The sequence below is a fragment of the Panthera pardus genome, unplaced genomic scaffold (assembly GCF_024362965.1).
Source record: "Panthera pardus isolate Hobbes unplaced genomic scaffold, ASM2436296v1 HiC_scaffold_13, whole genome shotgun sequence".
Lineage (NCBI taxonomy): Eukaryota > Metazoa > Chordata > Mammalia > Carnivora > Felidae > Panthera > Panthera pardus.
In genome coordinates, this window is record NW_026526688.1 from 142,945,462 (window position 1) to 142,964,428 (window position 18,967).

The following is an 18,967-nucleotide window of genomic DNA, read 5'->3' on the forward strand; positions in this document are numbered from 1 at the left end:
CCTATGGTCCTCTGGCTCTTTCACTGCTTCTCACCCATTTCATGTGCTCACTTCCTTCCTTACCTCTCTTAATGCCCATCAGCTATCATTATCATTAGTTATTTGCATAAACCCTCAGCTCTTTTGCCCTTCTCTCCCTTCCTTATAGTCAACTGGCAAAACCCCAGTCTTGGTTATATTGAGATCTCCGTCTTCTCTACACTTTTATCTGCATAGATGAAAGTGGCTGCTCTCAGTTTAAATCCATGACCTTCAACCTCAAGTCAGCTCTTAATGCTACTTGGCAATTCTAAATGCATTCAGTTGGCAATCCCAAATCCATTCATTCTTCCACTCCCCTGGTCAATCATGGCTTTGTTGTTCTCCCGAGACCTTCAACCCCTCATCACCACCCTCACATTGACTTTGTCTTCCAGTTTCACCAAGAAAATACATGCAGTCAGAAGATGACTCCTCAAAATCATACCACCACATGAATCATTCTACCTACATATATTTTGTCATCCTTTCTGTTACTAGGGATGGACCAGCTATAGCAATGCTTTGGTTTGTGCACAAGATCCCATCCTTTGTCATCTGTTTAAATATACTATTCCAGCAATTGTCCCCTCTCAGGCATTATCACATTTTTCCATTCTATTGGATTATTTTCATCGCTGGAAAACATTCTATTATTTCTTCATCTTAAATTAAATTAAATTCTCCCAATCCTACCTCCTTACCCAGCTATAACTCCTTTTCTCCATATATGGCCTATATCTAATCTGAACTCCAGGGTAACATATTCAATTGCTTACTGGTGGATGTTTACTTGGCATCTCAAATTTTATAAGGCTAAAATTAAACTCCTGGTATTCTTCCTGAATCTTCATGGTGCTCTTTTATGGCAAATAGCATCACTATCTTCCAATTTTTTGGATCAAAAACCTTGAAGAATTTGCTCTCACGTTACACATTGAATCCCTCAGCAAAGCCTACACTGCTACCTTCAAAATATGTTCACAATCTGACTACTTCTCATCCCCTAACTGATCTCTGACCTGCCATCATCTCCTACCTGGATATTTAGTGGGATCCAAACTGGTGTTCCTGCTTCTGCCCATATGTTCTTCCTACTCACTCCACATCCCTATCCCATAATGTATTCTTTCTCTCTTTTTAATTTTTTTCCAGATTTATTGAGATATTATTGACATATAACATATATAAGTTTAAGGGGCACAACATGATGGTTTCATACATGCCCCATAATGTATTTTCAGCACTGTAGCCAGAGTGATCTTTCTAAAACTAAGTCAAACAAGGGCACCTGGGTGGCTCAGTTGGTTAAGCATCGGACTCTTGATCTCAGGCCAGATCATGATCTCACTGAGACTGAGCCCCACATCAGGCTCTGCACTGTGTAGAGCCTGCTTAGGATTCTCTCTCTCTCTTTCTCTCTCTCTCTCTCTCTCTCTGCCCATCCCTTGCTCACACGTGCATATGTGTGTGCACATGCTCTGTGTGTGCACGTGCTCTCTCTCTCTCTCTCTCAAAATAAATAAATAAACTTAAAAAAGAAGAAACAAGTCAAACATGTCACTCCTCAGCTTTAAACCATCTAATGGCTTCCCAACCCACTCAGGGCAAAAACTCAAGTCCTCTTAATGGCTTTCTTGGTCCTACACAATCACACAATCTGCCCCCTCTGTATCTCCTTGACCTTTTCTTCTGTCACTCTCCCTTGGGGTTATTCTACTTCAGCCACCCTGGCTTCCCTAAGATTTCCTGACTGCCCAAGTACACATCTACTGCATGGTCTTTGCACTTGATGGTTTTGTTTTTGTTGTTTGGAGCACTTTCTCCCAGGTAGCCACCTGACTCATTCCCTCTCTTTCTTCAGGTCTCCTACATTATTCATAAGTTTAGCAAAGACTGTTCTAAATTAGAAAATTGCTGGCATGGGATTAGAAGGAGTTTGGAATAAAAGAGAGAAGAGAAAAGAAAAAGCATGTTTAAACTTTGAGGTTCTCCAAAGGCCAGGGTCTAGTTGCTTTACTATTTGGTTGAATCCTCACATCCTATGAGATGAGGGTGATTATATAACCATTTCACAGATGAGATAACAAAGGCAGAGAGGGATTAAGTCATAATCTCTCATAAATGTCTAGCAAATGGTGGAGCTAAGTGTCCAATCAAAAATCTAACCTCAAAACCAGTCTACTACATCACAGATTTCTAGCTTCCTATTTGGTTGAGAGCAAGCTGGGATGCCTGTTACAAAATTCAAATATTTGCAAAAGTAAAGAAATCAATATGGCTTATTTTTGTAAATTCTTCACCTTGACTGTACCCTCAAGTGAAACTTATGTGTTCAACTGAGGGTTAGATTCCAGGGATTCCTGGCAATCTTTCAACTAATCATCTGGGATCATTTTTTCAAGATGAAATTTCCAACAAGTAGTCCACTACACATGGATGCTTGTCAGCAGATTTACTCCTTCCAGTTGCTACTAAGGAGGCGTCAACTGCAGGGCCTGCCAGGGAAGGAACTGAAAGGAAAGTAATTTGTTAATGGTTTTACTCAACAGGGTCACTTCCCAAAATTCCATGCTGGGTGGCCCAAATGTTTAGAAATCCATGCTCCATAGACCTTCTTTTGAGATGAGTTGTAACACTGGTCCTCATGCAGATGCCTGAGAAAGCATGAGGGTGTCTGACTCCCCCTGTTATTATGCTGCTGTGACCCACCCCCACATCCATTATCTTTCAATTATCAGCTCAGCATTTCTTCCACCCCCTCTGGCCTATTCTTTTCTTCTGACCTCTGACTTACGTATTTGCTTTTCCCCGTCTGGAATCCTTGCCCAAACTGACTTCAATCACTCAAAACTCTGTGCTGTAAGGAGGGAGATGGATGTAGGGGAGCAGTAATAACCAAGTGACTCCAATGGAATTGTTTGCGGCATGCCTTCCAACCAACCTCTCTTCACTTATTTTATGGTGGTGGGTTATTCATTAAGTGACCATGAACCGTCAGCAAGAGGCTGGTTTCTATTCTAGATTAGTTTTCTATAAACATTAAATCAGCTCAATAAAATAGCTAATGTAAAATTTCTTACCAAATCTTGTTTCAACTTCCTACAGTGGAAGTTTAGGAATGAAATGATGGTCAGAATATTATGGAACAGTCCCCTACGTCTTATTAATTGCCATCAGTATAACTGCAACTTCCAGCTAGAAATGTTTCCCAGGTGCTAATTAAAGTTCATCAACCTAACAATCTGAAGAGGTCAAAGAGTATTGTACCCATTTTACAAAGGGGGAATGTGATGTAACTTGCTACAGAGCCCAATCTTAAATATGAGCAAGGAATTGGAATTCACACTGAGTGTAACTCCAGAGCCCATTAGGTAACACACCTTCTGATGGCTGTCAGTATCCAATGGAAATATTAAATTTTGTTTTTCTTGTACTGGTTTATTTAAAAAAAACAATATATTGAGTACCTACTGTGTGTTGGGTTTGGAAGATATATTAACATTTGGTTTTTATTCCCTTATAAGCTAGTTAAAAAGGAAAGGGATATAAAAAGGAAAGATGGCTAGCAATGCAAGGTAGCATTTCCAAGTGTCAAACGTGAATTAGAAAAAGGAAATGCTGTGTGAGCTCTAGTTCAGAACAGAGAATAACCACTGACGTCAGGCAGGACAAGGATGGTCTTTTAGATGGAATGGGTATTGACCTGGACCTGGTTGGCTCTTAGGCCATTTGCTGTAAGGGCTCTTGAATGATATAAAACTTGAGTTGGAGAGTTAATCTTTTCTATGGTCCCCAAGGAAGAAATTGAAAAAAGGACAATGGAACCTGCCCTGTTAAGGCCAGTTTCTCCTTTTAGAAAAAAATGCTAATGGGTCATGGTCAGTGAATACTTTAAAGTCAGGCGCAGACTTTAAAACAACCATCTTAAGGTTTAGACATTATTTGTGGTTTATCCAAAATTCAAATTTAATGTCCAATATTTGAATTTGCTACATCTGGCAACCCTACTCACTGCCACAACCCATTGAGAACTCCCTTCCTTGAATATCTTTTATTGGCTTTGAAAAGAAGAACCTTTAGAAAGGGGAAGAAAACAGGTCAACTTTGCAGACCTAGGAGCTTGATTTGGTCACTGCTGGCAGAGGTGAGTTCAGAGCGGGAGAAACCTCACATGAATCAAACTCATAAGAGACTGACACATGGATCAAAACCACCCAGCCTTGTGGTTCTAAACTACCATGTTTTCAGCCAGTGCCTGGAATGGCCTTCTTCCATCGTTTGCTTGGTAAACTCATTTACTCATTTATTTATTTAGTCAATTCATCCATTGAGTTAGCTAGTATCGGTTGAAGATTATATTAGAAGCTGAACATCTAGACTTCCTTCGCTGTTGCAGCAACAATAATCACAATAACAGCTAATACTTTGGGGGGCTTGCCATGAGCTAGGCACTGTATTAAATGCTTTATATCCGTTAAGCCATTTCATGTTTACAGAACACTATGATGTATGACTATTATTATTTACATTTGACCAAAAAGGACATTGAGGCATAACAAGGCTAAAACAAAACAAAATAAAACAAAACAAAAAACCCCACTTGTTTTCAGTCATGCATCTAATACTTGTGGGAGGCAGGATTTGAATCTAGCAGTTTTCAGAGCCTGTATAGTGTCTAAACACTATATTAAGCTACCTCCTTTTAAAAACCCTTTCCTCCTGATTCTCCCCTTCCCCAAGTTAGTTATTTCTGTCCCCAGGCACATGTACCACTGTGAACTTAGTAAACTTCATTAGTAAATTTGTTTCAACTGCATCATAGTAAATTTGAATTTGTTTCAAATTCAAATTAGTAAATTTGTTCTCTGCTTACATGTCTGTCTCCTCAATCAGACAGTAAGCTTCTCCAGGGCAAAGACAACACCTTATTTATTTTGTATCTTCAGTGCCTAGTACAGTTTATGTCCTAAAATAAGTGGTCAATACGTACAGTTGTACTAATTTCTTGCTAGCTGTGGTAGGCTAGAGTGGTCCGAGTATTAGTCAGGGTTGATCAAGGAAAACAGAAATTAATCTAAGTATTTTAAACACAGGGAATGTAACAGAGGGAATTGGTTATATAGATAGTGGATGAGCTCCCAAGCCACGGTGGGAAGCCACCTGCACCCCTGCCTCCATCTCCAAGAGGCCGGAAATCTGCCTGATGGAGCCATGGCAGGCAGGATCTAGTGCATTAGAAAAGATAAAACCATCATCACGCTGTCTGAGCTCAAGAGACAGGAGATATAGCCTGGCTCTGCCTCCCTCCCCTCATCCCTCCAATCATTCATCTCTCATTGGCCAAACCCTGCTAGAAACCTGTTGACTATGGAGATTGAGAAGTGTGGCCTGCAGGGTTAGCACTCTTGGGGGAGGAGCCAGACTGACTTCAAGGGCAAAAAGACCCAGAACAAGAGGCAGAGCACCCATCAGAAAATGCACCTCTTTTGTGACCATGCTGAGAAACTGCAGGGTATTGAAGCTGACCACCCCTGCGGTGCTAGGTGACAGTGTCAGGTGCTTGTCCTTTGGTGTCCCATCATCATCTGGGCTCCATGAGGATACCACTTTTCTGCTAACTTACTATGTGTCAGCTAAGTCTAAGTTCACTTGGATTGGGCTACATCTTTCTTTAGGTTTCAGGTGACAATGACAATAAACGCTTGCTGAGCTTCTGCTTTGCATCAGACATTGTGCCAGGTCCCGGGCCATAGATCCCAAAAAGTGAGAGAGCCTGTACATCAAGGAATTCTTGGTCAAGGGAAAACAGACAACTAAACAGCTGATAGATCTGCCATATGGTAAGATATGACTATGGTAAGCACATACGTGCAGTTGGGGACTCCAATGAGAGTCACACCCACCTCCAAAGGGTTGGAAATGTAGGGGTATGATTGTTTTATGAGAGTTTAATCTACAAAATCAATGCAAGTGGTTCAGAGTGGAGACAAGCAAGGACAAATGAAAGATATGTAATAGCCCCTAAAGCTCCACGCAGCTCTGAAATCCCAGGAGAACTCTGTGCTCTACACACACATCGGAACACCACCTTAGAGCATACCTATTATATACCACGCATTGAGCCAGGTCGTTCCATGCATAATTTCTTTTACAGGGGCTCTGAGTCTCTGAATTTCAATCCCTGAATGCTTGAACTTCATAAATAAAAATTTTACAAATGGAGAACGATGCAAGACTTTCTTGGTCCTGCTCACGGTCATAGAACCAAATAGTTGCAGAGCAGACATTAGAAACCCAGGCTCCAGATTCCCATTTCTGCTCTAAGACACAAACTACCCCAGACACAGGAGTGTGTTCTACCATTGCAAAAATAAAACTTGGCTAAAGTAAGACTCCCTTGATTTCCATTTAGTTGGTAGCTTCCCAGGCTGAGTGCCAACTCCTTTTTTTAAAAAATTAAGTGCATGTAATATTTGGATAATATTTTTCACATTCAAACAGTTGATTGGGTCAATAAAAGAAGGTGGTGGTTTTATATGTTTATCATTATGTTTTCAATTGTTTTTTTTAAGTAGGCTTCATGCCCAGCCTGCAGCCCAACGTGGCGCTTGAATCCTGAGTTCAAGACCCTGAGCTCAAGATGTAGGCTGAGATCAAGAGTTGGACATTTAACCAACTGAGCCACCCAGGCGCCCCTTATCATTTTGTTTTTTAAATACAAAACCTTTGCAGGGTATGTTGCATTTAAACGTTCTGCACCAGTGGCGAGGTCATTCTTGGCTTTTCCACAGCAGTGTTCTCTAAGATGAGATAGAGACTCCTCACCTCTGTCTTCTGCCCCCAGTCATCTACCAGTGGGGCTGGGGGAGCAGCTGGCTCCCTGAAGACAAATGGGAACAGCCTGGAAACAGGCTTTAGAGCGAGAAGTACAACAGTTTCTGACTCCACTGGGTTTCTCTGGGAAATCACAAAACCTCCCATAGGTTTTTACGTATTTATTCCAGTTTAAGCATGCTACTGCCTTTTATAGTCTTGCCACTTTTCTGACCCTAATATATACATAGCTACGGTGAGCACAGAACAGTGAAGTGAACTATTATGAGGCATTCGTAAGTAAAATGAAACAAAACAATAGCTCATCAAGACACATTTAAAAAAAATCCCGGCCCTGATTCTTCCTGTGTATTGGAAATGAACCACAGGTGGCTCTAAAGTTTGAGGAAATTATTTTATTCCCACTGGAACAAGACACTGAAGTGTTTGTGCTTTCTAGCTACTTATTGTAAAAGAAGGAAACTTGAGGAGCAAGTGGACAGAGAGAGTTGGGGTTTATTCCAATGACCACCATCACTGACATTCCTGGAAAGGAATTATTTGTTTGATGGCTTTGCTCATGGCTTTCAGGATTCTCCTTGTGCAATGAAGTGGGGCGTAATTATCTGTTAGACATTTTCCAAATGCTAGCTGAACTGGATGGCTGGCCATGCACTCTACACACAGGACCTGCTGTCATTTGGTAATCACTAGGTGCTGTACTGAACACTTTTCCGGGGGGGGGGATCTGTATTTAATCTTTAAACAAACTCCATGAGGAAGATACAGTTATGATTAACGGATGCAGAAGTTCAGATTATGGTGATATTTCTAATCCTTTTCCCATCACAACACCTCCATCTCTTGAGGGAAGGCTCAAGTTTGGACAGGGTTAATGTATCTTGCCGAGGTTAAGAAAGTGACCCAGCTGAGATTTAAACCCAAGGCTGTGACTACAAAAATTGTGCTCTTAAATGTGATTCTAGGAACAAAATCAATAAGAAATAAAGCTTTGGTATGCTATACCATTCAATTCGTGAGAAAGTTCTATCGTATTGCTAACACTGAGAAGATAGTACCAAATCACATGAGTGCAGTCAACATTAAGACCTAGAGCAAAGCTACTAAGCAGTATGATTTATGCCATAACAAAGATATTCAAAAGAATAAAAATTATGTAAACCTTCCCCCTCCCCCCAAGCTAGATAGAGAGGTAATTAAAAGTATATATATTTGTTGGGCTAGAAGAAAAACAAGAGAGTAAGTCACTGGTCAGTGTGATTAACAGAAAGTCCAAACCTGGGGTTAGGGGTGATAGAAACCCTCAGAAGAGTTTGAGGATCTCAGAGCAGGAGACTTGTGCCTTCACTCCCCATTAATAATCCTGCAAGGAAAGATTCTCACAGAGAGCCTACACCAACACAAGGGGCTATAGTAGAGTAGGACAAGTTAAGCCAGAGAGACCATCTGAGATAAATCTGCCACCACCAAGCCCATATTTCCTGGAGTGTCAGAGCAACACTCTGAGCAGCCGATGCTTTCCCATGGCTTCCCTCACACCCTTCCCGAGTGAGACTGGGCAAAAGTGGCTGAAGGAAAGCCAGTGGCTTGGGAATGCCCTTATCACTGTGTGTAACTGGAAGCCAAAGAACAGGGGTATACTATGGTCATCAGCAGTGAATGGCAGTGAGGATAGACACCAACAGCCAAAGCCAGTTCAGGAGAGACCTCCTCACAAGGAGAACCTCGCAGTGGCCCACTCCTTAAATGTCCAGATCCTATATAGAGTCCCATCCTGACATAGTTCTTATCCTGATGTGCTGGAGTTTTCAGAGAGAGAGAGTCTGCTGGTCTTGAATCACTGGTGAGGGTAGGCAGCACCCCCAGTGGTGCCCACATCAGAAACATGCACTCACTAGTTCCTAGATGGAGTAGCTTGGCAGGCATTTTTTCTCATACCCATCAGGGAATTGGCAGGTGCCGTGGTGTGTTATAAACCCTTTTCTCTTTCTTCTAGGACTACTTTGAAGTTCTGGGGAAGGAAAACCTCTCAAAGCAGACTGTTATTGTACAGGTAAAATTCTTTAGCAGAGAACTGAAGAGAAGATTAAGGGTGTGGCTTTTTTTTTGGCGGCGGGGGGGGGGGGGGGGGGGGGGCGGGGACAGAGGGTTGTGTCCCGGTGGTTTGAAGTCATGGAGGAAGGGCCATTGAATACTAACCAGTGCTTTTCAAAAGAGGAAAAAAAAAAAAAAAGAACTGGATTTTAAATTACAAGTAATTGAATTTACTTTGAATTAGAAAGAGTTAGTTTTCTATTATCAAGAAGAAATTGGGGCTTATGAGTTAATTTAATTCAATTTTAGGGAAATAAAATTACTTCTTAGCTCACTTGACACTTCTAAGAACAAAAATTTACTCCCTTGACACATTTTAGTGTAAATTCACTGTTACTATTAAATTTTTTTTTTTTACCACTTCAGTTTTATCTCAAGTTTCGGAATGAGAGGCTTGAGGTCCTCCTAAAGGAGTTCTAAGGGCAGGAATTAAAAAGAGCTTTTTAGGACATGTAGCGGGGAGCACTGGGGTTGACACCCAGTATTCACTGCCCCCTTCCTTCACTCTGAAGCAGACTAGGTGACTGTGCCTCCTGTCCCATCAGGGTGAGCCACTGTGTGGCTGCTGGACTGGTTCAGGAAAGCCGAGCATCAGCCAGTCAGCACATGACATGTGTTGGCCAGGGTGTTAGTTGAGGATGATCAGCCAGCACCAAGGGCAGGCCTCCTCTCACTCGAGATGAACCCTGAAACATGGAGCCAGCCTTAGTTTGAAACTGACACCAGAAGAAGGTAAAGAAAAGATGTCTGGCAAAGTACTACACCAAATCAACCCTGAAACCACTGCTTCTGAACTTTCCAGTACTGAGTCAGTTACTCTCTTACTGTTTAACCCAGTTTGAGTTGAGCTTTGTGTTACAGGCAACCAAAAAGCCCTGAAATGTTGCAATTGGAAGAAGGGACTTTCTTAGCTTCTAAATCTCAATGTATGAGTAAGAAACCTCATACTTTAATGCCTTTTTTTTTTCTATAAGAGTATTCAATGCGAAAAGCCAACAAAGAAGTAAAAACACCTTCTACCAAGTGAAAAACCCAGGGCATCCTTTGTTTCCTGTATTTCACATTTATTTTCTGTCCAACCTGTGGCATCATTCTCCTGGTGACCTCCGCACAATGGGTCTAGCTTTCTTTCCCTTCCTCTCTCTTCTTTCCTGAGGAGGATGAGGAGAAGAAGAGAGAAAAGGCAGGCAGATAGGCAGGCAGTTGGACATCAGCAACAGCTCCCTGCTTCTGATTGGGTGGGAGGAACATTCCTTCTTAGCTCTTATATAAAACCAAGAATGTGTGCTCCCATTGTTCAGGGATATTGGGTGACTCCAAGAGAACAATCCATTCCACAAATTCCACTAACAACTCATGACCAGGTGATGCAAGCAGGGGACACAATACATGTTGATTGTTTGATCTGTCGTGGCTCTTGAGGCTGGCAGCTACAGGATTATATTTCACTCACTGTTTCTCTCTCACAAACCACTCCTAGTCTCTCATGGTTACCTCCCAGGCCAGAGTTTAGAACAAGCCACTGGAAAGGAACTTATCAGAGTGCAAACATTGACTTTACAATGTGGCAGTTAAAAATAACCTGCCAGAGACTCCAAGTGCGTCAGGGAGGCGATTGTCCTGCATGGTATACGTGTACCCAAGACTTCCTCCGGGAGGCCTTCTCTCCCACATTCTTTTCTTTCCTTCCTGTGGCTACAAACTGATGATATTTGAAGGGAGCCACTGTCTTTAGGATGTTAGATATTTAAATTTCTTCCCTTTCCCATCTACTCTTTGCCTTTTGGGATAACAGACAAATCCCAAAGTGCCTGGTGCATAGAATAGCCATGCATAGGAGCCTACTACCATTAACTCAATCATTCATTCATTCATTCATTCATCCATCCATCTGGCATCCAGATCATGTGGATCCAGGAAGAGAGGTACAATTCCCAAGGCTTGGTTTCAGCTCACAAAGCCAACAACGAGGTCAGGAGGAAATCCGAGGCTAAAGTCCAGATTGCTCTGGGGGCAGCACATGGGTAAAGCTCAGGGCATGGCCAGGGAATAGCAGAGTATAAAGCAAAATATTTTCAAATGTGATATAGGTGGGTAAATGCCCCCTGCTAAATAATAATAATTGGATCCCTACACCCATGCTGAAGCAAGGATGGGTTTAGAGTCAACACCCTGGTAGTTAGAGCTAAATTAGAGTGGGTTCTGTGCTTGGAAGAGTGAGATGAAAGAACCTTGAAAAACTCTACTGAAAAAAAACTCTCAAAACCTCTACATTAAACAATCCAATTGGAAAATGGGCAAAAGACATGAAAAGACATTTAAACCAAGAGAATATATGATGAACATGAAAAGGTGTTCAACAGGACTAACCATTACAGAAATGAAAATTAAGATCACATTGAGATATCATTAAATACCTGTTAGAGTAACTAAAATAGAAATATAGTAATAATGCCAAATGCTGGCAAAGATATGGAGAAATTTGATCTCTCATACACTGATGGTGAGAATGTAAAATGTCACAGCCACTCTGGAAAGTAGTTTGGTAGCTTCTTTAAAAACTAAACATACACTTACCATATGACCCAGCAACTATACTCCTAGGCATTTATCCCAGAGAAATGAAAACTTATGTTCTGCATAAGTACACAACTGATGACAGTAGCTTTATTTGTAATAGCCCATGACTGTAAACAACAAAAACATCCCTCAGTAGGTGAGTGGTTAAACAACCTGTGGTATATCCATACCATGGAATACTACTCAGCAATAAAAAGGAATAGCATTTATATTATATAACATTACCAAAGTGACAAAATTAGAAATGGAAAACATATTAGTGGTTGCCAGTGATTAGGGACTATGTAGGAGTAACATGAAGGGGCTCTTTGTGGTGATAGAATGGTCCTGTATCTTAATTATACTAGTGACTACATGAATTTATATATGTGATAAATGGCATTTTCAGACAATATATGTGATATTCTTAAAGAGCCTAGGCCAGTTTTATAGATTGTCCCCAAATTTAGATTTGTCTGATTGTTTCTTCTTGATTAGATTCAGGTTAAATTTCATATATATATCATGAATTTATATATGTGATAAAACTATACACATGCATTGTACCAATAACAAATTCCTGGACTTGTTACTGTACCATAATTAGGTAAGATATAATAAACCATTTAGGGAAATTGGGTAAAAGATTCACCAGAACACTTTTGTACTATTTTTTGCAACTTCCTATAAATCTATAATTATTTTTTTAGTGTTTATTTATTTTGAGAGAGAGAGAGCAGGGGAGAGGCAGAGAGTGAGGGAGAGAAAATCCCAAGCAGGCTCCAAACTGTTAGCACAGAGTCTGACATGGTGCTTGAGCTCATGAACCGTGAGATCATGACCTGAGCCAAAATCAAGAGCCAGATGCTTAATCTGCTGAGCCACCCAGGCTCCCCTCTATAATTATTATTTTAAAAAAATTTTTTTCACCCTACAAAGAATTTCTGGACATAAGCCAGATGCTGTGAATTCTGTGGTTTGGGCTATCCAGTATCCATTGACCAACAGTCTCCTGTTTACTATGCCCATGTTTCCTCAGTGGAACCCCCTCTTGGTCACTTTCCACCCAGACAGTTCCAGTGAAAACATATGACCTGGGCCTGAGTGGTGAATACATCATGTTCTCCTAAGCCAGTCTAGACTTGACTTTGCTGGAGCTGGGATAGAAATGATTGCTCTTTTGCACTGGACTCAAATCTGGAAGGATGGAGGTCTAGGAACCACATAGGGGGCTGTGAATGGTGCTGTTGCCAGGGAAACATAAGTGAGAAATAGAGGAAGAAATTCCTTTTAGAGGAAATCATGTAAGCCTTGTGTCCAATCATGCCTACCTTTGGACTGTTCTGCTTGTGAGCCAACACATCTCCTAAATTCCGGACCAGGTGGCCCTCTGCTAGTTACCATAACACCTAGATATTTAACAGTTAATGTAATCCCGGGAGAGAAAACGGTCTACTCTTTCAAAAACCAAAAACACACACAGCTCTCAGGGTTGCCCACAAACCCATCTCCCTGTACCGGTGGTATTGATGGAAACCTGTTCTCTGGGAATCCTGGCCACAAAGCCACTGAAGCAAGACTTGTAGGAGCTGATGCTGAACCCTAACATCTCCCTTGTGGGCACCTAAGGGGTGGGGTGGGAAGAAGTCATGTTTCGTTAAACAAGGAGGAATACTGATCTCCTGAGGGGATAATATTTGGGTCCCTGTCTCTGCCTCCAACTCTACATGTCATTCTGATTTTTCATTTTCACATTTTATTTTGCTTACCATTTTGCTTCCAAATTCCCTCATGGGTCACTCTGTTTTTGCCTCCTTTCTCTGGTCCGCCCCAGTCACAATATCCACAGTTCTGACCCAGCCTGGTCTCTGTCCACCTCTCTCTTCTCCCTCATGAGGCCCCACAGAGGTCTGAGGCCCACGCCTTCCCTCTCCTCTAGCCCCTGCCTCACCATCTCGGTGAAAACGGGGTTCTTCCCAGCTGTGCTCTGGGTCCCAGCTCCTCAGGTCTTGTGTGGTCAATGATCTCTGCTCTCTGTTATCTTCAGCCTGAACTCTCTGCTGGCTCCTTCTCCTCAGCCTGTACACATGCCCCAGTTTCTCTCCTCATGTGAAAACAAACACTGATCCTAACCCTTTGCTTCCTGATAACTATTGCCTATCTCTCTGCCCTTCTCAGCCAAGTTTCTGGAAAGAACATTCTACCTTGATCGGCTCTATCCTTCCTTCCCTTTTATTAAATGCCCAGTCCTTGACCATCTGGCCTCTGCCTTATTGAAACTGCTGTCTGAGACTTCCCAACTGCAAAATGGAAAGGACTGGTGTGAGTCTCAGTGCCTTCGGTCCCTGTGTGCTGTCTGATGTGGCCACCCACTCCCTCCTCACAAACACACTCTCATGGACTTCACTGAGGCCACGCTCCTGGCTTTCCTCCCACCTCTCTCCCTGTCCTCCTCTCCTTGGTCTCCTTTGCCAGGCCTTCTTTGTTTGCCCTGCATCTCAGAGTGTCTGGCCTTCTATTTGTCATTACATTCTTATTGTCTCCCCACTATAACTAGGAAATCTCCTCAGAATCCATGACTTCACCTAACACCAATATGTGTACAAATTGCCTAGTCCATTTCCTGGGATTCAGGTCACCTCCCTGGAGGCTCTCTACCTGGGCCTTCAAGTTCCACATGTCCAAAGTGAGCATAGCCTAGATCTCCCTCCACCACTCTCTGTCTGCAGCCCTTCCTCTCTTCCTCCTGCACCCCCTGCAGGGAGGGACAGCACCAACCACCCAGGCACCCACGCCTCCCCTTCCTCTCTCTATGTGGTCAGCAACAAAGCCCTCTGGGTTCTAGCTCCCCCCCCCCCCCCCCCCCAGCTCTCATACATCCTCCCTTCCTGTGATGTCCCTCGTTTCTTATCTGTTTGTCCCACCTGGCTTGGCTCCAGGCTTCTCCACATACCTAGCCCCCAAACAAAAATGTGCTCAAGTTATACCTTGCTTAGAGCCCTGCCTTGGCTCCTCCTGGTTTTCCTGGTGAAAGGCTTCTCTCGATGCAGCACCCTCCCTGACATTCTTCCTGCCTCTCTGCAGGCTCCACTCCCACCATCTTCCAGCATGCACCCTTTGCTCCAACCATTCCGGGCTGCTGGCAGCTCCCCAAGTGTGCCCTCACCCCTGCGGCTGACCCCCACGCTGTTCTTCAAAACCGTTGGTTTGGCTTGGGTGTCACTTCTCATGGAAACCCTTCCTGATGTGCCCAAGCCAAATTAGCTTCATTGTCTCTGTTTTTGTCACACATGCACTGAGATCATGATGACGCATGTCCCTCAACTGTGTCCTCCATAACTTTCAGATGGCCTATGGGCAAGGGCAGCTGCTGCTGCCGCTGCTGCTGCTTCTTCTTCTTCTTCTTCTTCTTCTTCTTCTTCTTCTTCTTCTTCTTCTTCTGTATAGCCTATTTTTTCCCCAAATTTTATTTTATTTTGAAACACTTCAGACATTCAGAAAGTTTGAAAGAATGGTGCAATAAACACATATCTTTCACCCAAATTCACTGTGTGTTTACATTTCGTCACATTGTGCACTCTTCCATCCTCTCCCCTCCCTCTGTACCATCTTTATGTGCTGTGCTGGGTTGAATAGGGTCCTCCCAGGTTTCTATCTACCCTGGTACCTCTGAATACAACCTTATATGGAAATAGGGTCCTTGCAGATATAATCAAGACATGATGTGGTCATACTGGATTAGGATGGGCCCTCATCCAGTGATTGGTGCCCTTATAAGAAGAGGGAAATTTGGACAAACACACAGAGAGAATATCACGTTAAGATAGAAGCAAAGATGGAAGTGATACCTGGAAGAGGCAAGGAAGGATCCTCACCTACAGGCTTCAGAGGGAGCATGGCCCCTGATTTCAGGCATCTGACCTCTCAGACAATGAGAAAATGAATTTCTGTTGCTTTAAGCTCCCCAGTTTGTGGTAATTTCTTATGGCAGCCCCCAAAAACTAATAAAATTACTTTATTTACAGAGAAACACAATAATACGCAGTTGACCCTTGAACAATGTGGGGGTTAGGGGCACTGACCCGATGCAGTTGAAAATCCACTTACAACTTTTGACTCCCCGAAACTTTACTAATAGCCCACTTTTGACTGAAAACCTTACCAGTGACATAAATAATTTATTAACACATATTCTTTATGTTATATGTTATATGCTTATTATAATAAAGTAAGGTAGAGAAAAGAAGATGCTATTAAGTTCATAAGAAAGAGAAAATACATTTACAGTGCTGCATTTATCAAAAAAATTATGCAAATAGACCTGCACAATTCAAACCTATGTTGTTCAAGGGTCAACTGTAGATATTAATATACCTATTAATATAAAATATAAAGTCAACGGGGTGCCTGGGTGACTCGGTTAAGTGTCCAACTTCAGCTCAGGTCGTGACTTCATGGTTTGTGGGTTCGAGCCCCATGTCAGGCTCTGTGCTGACAGCTCAGAGCCTGGAGCCTGCTTCAGACTCTCTCTCTCTCAAAAATAAAAATAAACATGAAATAAATAAATAAAAATAAAATAAAATATAAAGTCAGTGTGTAACATAAATATAAAATAGGTATTAATATATCTATTAATATAGATATAAAACCTTTTTTTACTGAATCATTTGAAAGTTTTAAAGATCATAACATTTCTCTCTCAATACTTTAGTATATATCTCCCAAGAGTAAAGACGTTCTTTCATAATTACGATTATCACCATACTCCAAAAATGTAGCCTCAATACAATAATATACTATAGATTACATGCAACACATAATATATAAGTAATATATATTTGAACTTCCCAACGGTCATAACAATTACTTAGTAGCTTTAAAAAAAAGTTCAGGATTCAATCAAAATTTAGTTATTTATTTATCATGTTTCTATAATTTCCTTATACTGCAACAGTTCCTTGTCTTTTTTTCTTTTTTCTTTTCTTAACATTGATATTCTTAAAGAGCCTAGGCCAGTTTTATAGATTGTCCCCAAATTTAGATTTGTCTAATTGTTTCTTCATGATTAGATTCAGGTTAAACAACTATGGCAAAGAACGACAAGGGTGACATTGTGTCTTAGTACATCACATCAGGAAGCATACTATGACATTCATTGTTTTGTTTTTTCTTAATTTTTTCATTTGAGTATAGCTGACCCATAATGTTTATTTCAGGCATACAACACAGTGATTTGACAGGTTATAGGTCATGTGGTGCTCACCACCAATGTAGCTCCAGCTATCTGTATGATACTTGATTTGATTACCAATACTTATTATTGATAATGGTAAGCTTGATCACATGGTTAAGGTAAAGGACTGTGTCTTATTGTATTCCCAGTATTTATCAATAGGCCTGTGAGTCAGTAACTGTCCACCGAATGAATGAGTAAAAGAATAAATCAGTAAGTGAAGTAGAGTAGTATGTACTGAAAGTAAAAAAATTTGAAAATTTAACAACATGTGCAACTTCACGTTAATCATCTACATCACCTCCTGTTAATCCTGGACGTCACTGGGCCACAGTGACTATGCCATCCCCACTTGTACCATGTCAATGTTCTGCACTAAAATGTGAAATTTTTGTGCAAGCAGAGTGGTATTGGCTTATAGAGAATTCAGCAGGGAGCTGGGAGCTTTGGAACATAGCTGTCAGGATGGCTGGATATAACACTCAAAAATAAAACAAACTACATCTTACTGACTTGACTGTCATTATTTTCTTCCAGGATATTTTATTTAGGTCCCAGAAATTTAGGCCAGTTTTCAGAGTTCACTAATATGTTTGTAACAGCAAATTATAAAATGTTAATTTCGAAAATTATCTGTTTATCTTTCAACACACATACAGCCTCCTGATCACTTAAAACCTCAGGGCTTATTGCCTGTAAATCAGTTTCTGTCCACCATGTTTAATCATTGGTCAATATTTTTACAAAGATACTCAACTTTAATCAAAATGCATGTTAGAGATAAGATCATGAATGATTCAAAAAAAAATAAAAGCCTTTTATTATAGAACCAAATACTAATGGAACCATATGATTTAGCTAACTCTTTTGATTTTAACAGCAGCAACCTCAGCAAGTTATCTCATATCCAAAGATGGAAATAATGAACTTTGATTGCTATAACAGGAGTTGTTGATTCTCTTACACAGTGCGAATTCTCTTTTATAATACATGGTCCCTAGTTTTGGTTGCCCAAATATTGGGGAAAAGCTGTGGTAATTATTCTAAGTGGCTTAGTCTGGACTAACTTCCCACATTGTGTGAGGCACCGGCATAACCACACTGGTTAAAAAAAAAAAAGTTGATGAGCTCCCCTTTGCTTCAGTGTTTATGAGGTACAGCATGCAACTAACGGAAATGTGGGTGGCACTAACAGAAATTTAGTAAGTATAAAAATGCAGTCCATAGACCGTGCTTGTAGCACTGTATCCACTTCTGGACGTCATTCTAACAGAGATGGGGCAATCTGGATCACACGCAGGAGTGTCATCAAGCAATGGTATTAAAAGGGAAGTCTTGGGAGCCAAACCACCTGGGTTCAAAGTTAGGCTCTGTTATTACTAGCTGTATAGCTTTGGGCACATGACCAAACCTCTCTCTGTCTCAGTTTCCTCATCTATAAAATGGGGGTAGTGCTTACCTCATAAAGTTGTTAAGGGGTTTACATGAATTAATATATATGAGTTGCTCAGAATGACACCTGGCACATAATATGTAACCAATAAATGTTGACGATTATTACTAGCGTTGTCATCAACATCACCATTATCATCAGGAACACCTGGTGAAAATAAAGCAGGGAAAATTAAAAAAAAAAAGACTTGGAGGGATATGTCTCGTCTTCTCAAAGGCTTGAAATGCTGCCAACAGGAAGAGGGATTAGATGATTTCCATGTGACCCGGGAGCACATCTAACATCAAAGGGTATCAATTACAGGAATTCAGAACGGAGCTCACTATATGGGGAATATCGTTTTAATGGTCAGAGTTACCTGAAGATTAGAGGCTTGCCCTAAATGAGGGGTGTCCTAGGTTACTGAGGTATTCAATCCCACCCTGGATGATCCTGTGGGATTTAGGAATTAGCTGGAAGACTGAATTAGATGATCCAAAAGAACCTAGCCTTGTGGGTCTATGGTCAAGTACACCCATTAAAGCATCAAGCAGAAGGTTGAAGAATGATTAAGATATAAGAAGCTCTATACATATCAGAGCCCCTATATTGCAACACTACCACAACTCACACCTCCCAAATCTACTCATGAGTCATCCTGATTTCTACCTGACACCCACATAAACAGGAAAGATGTAGTAAAGACATATCACCTCAATAATACACTCAGAATCACATACAGAAACATAAGAAGCACCTTAATTTCTAAAATCAGTCAGTGTATATAGTAAGAA

General features: G+C 41.3%; 1 protein-coding gene and 1 non-coding gene across 2 annotated transcripts in view; one reads left to right on the forward strand and one right to left on the reverse strand.

Annotated features, from left to right (window-relative positions):
* SHROOM3 (shroom family member 3) overlaps positions 1 to 18,967 on the reverse strand; it is a 320,344-nt gene that overhangs the window by 226,637 nt on the left and 74,740 nt on the right.
* On the forward strand, positions 8,612 to 8,744 carry LOC128776827 (small nucleolar RNA SNORA3/SNORA45 family). Its single transcript, XR_008421987.1, has one exon. It is a non-coding gene; the product is annotated as a small nucleolar RNA SNORA3/SNORA45 family (small nucleolar RNA).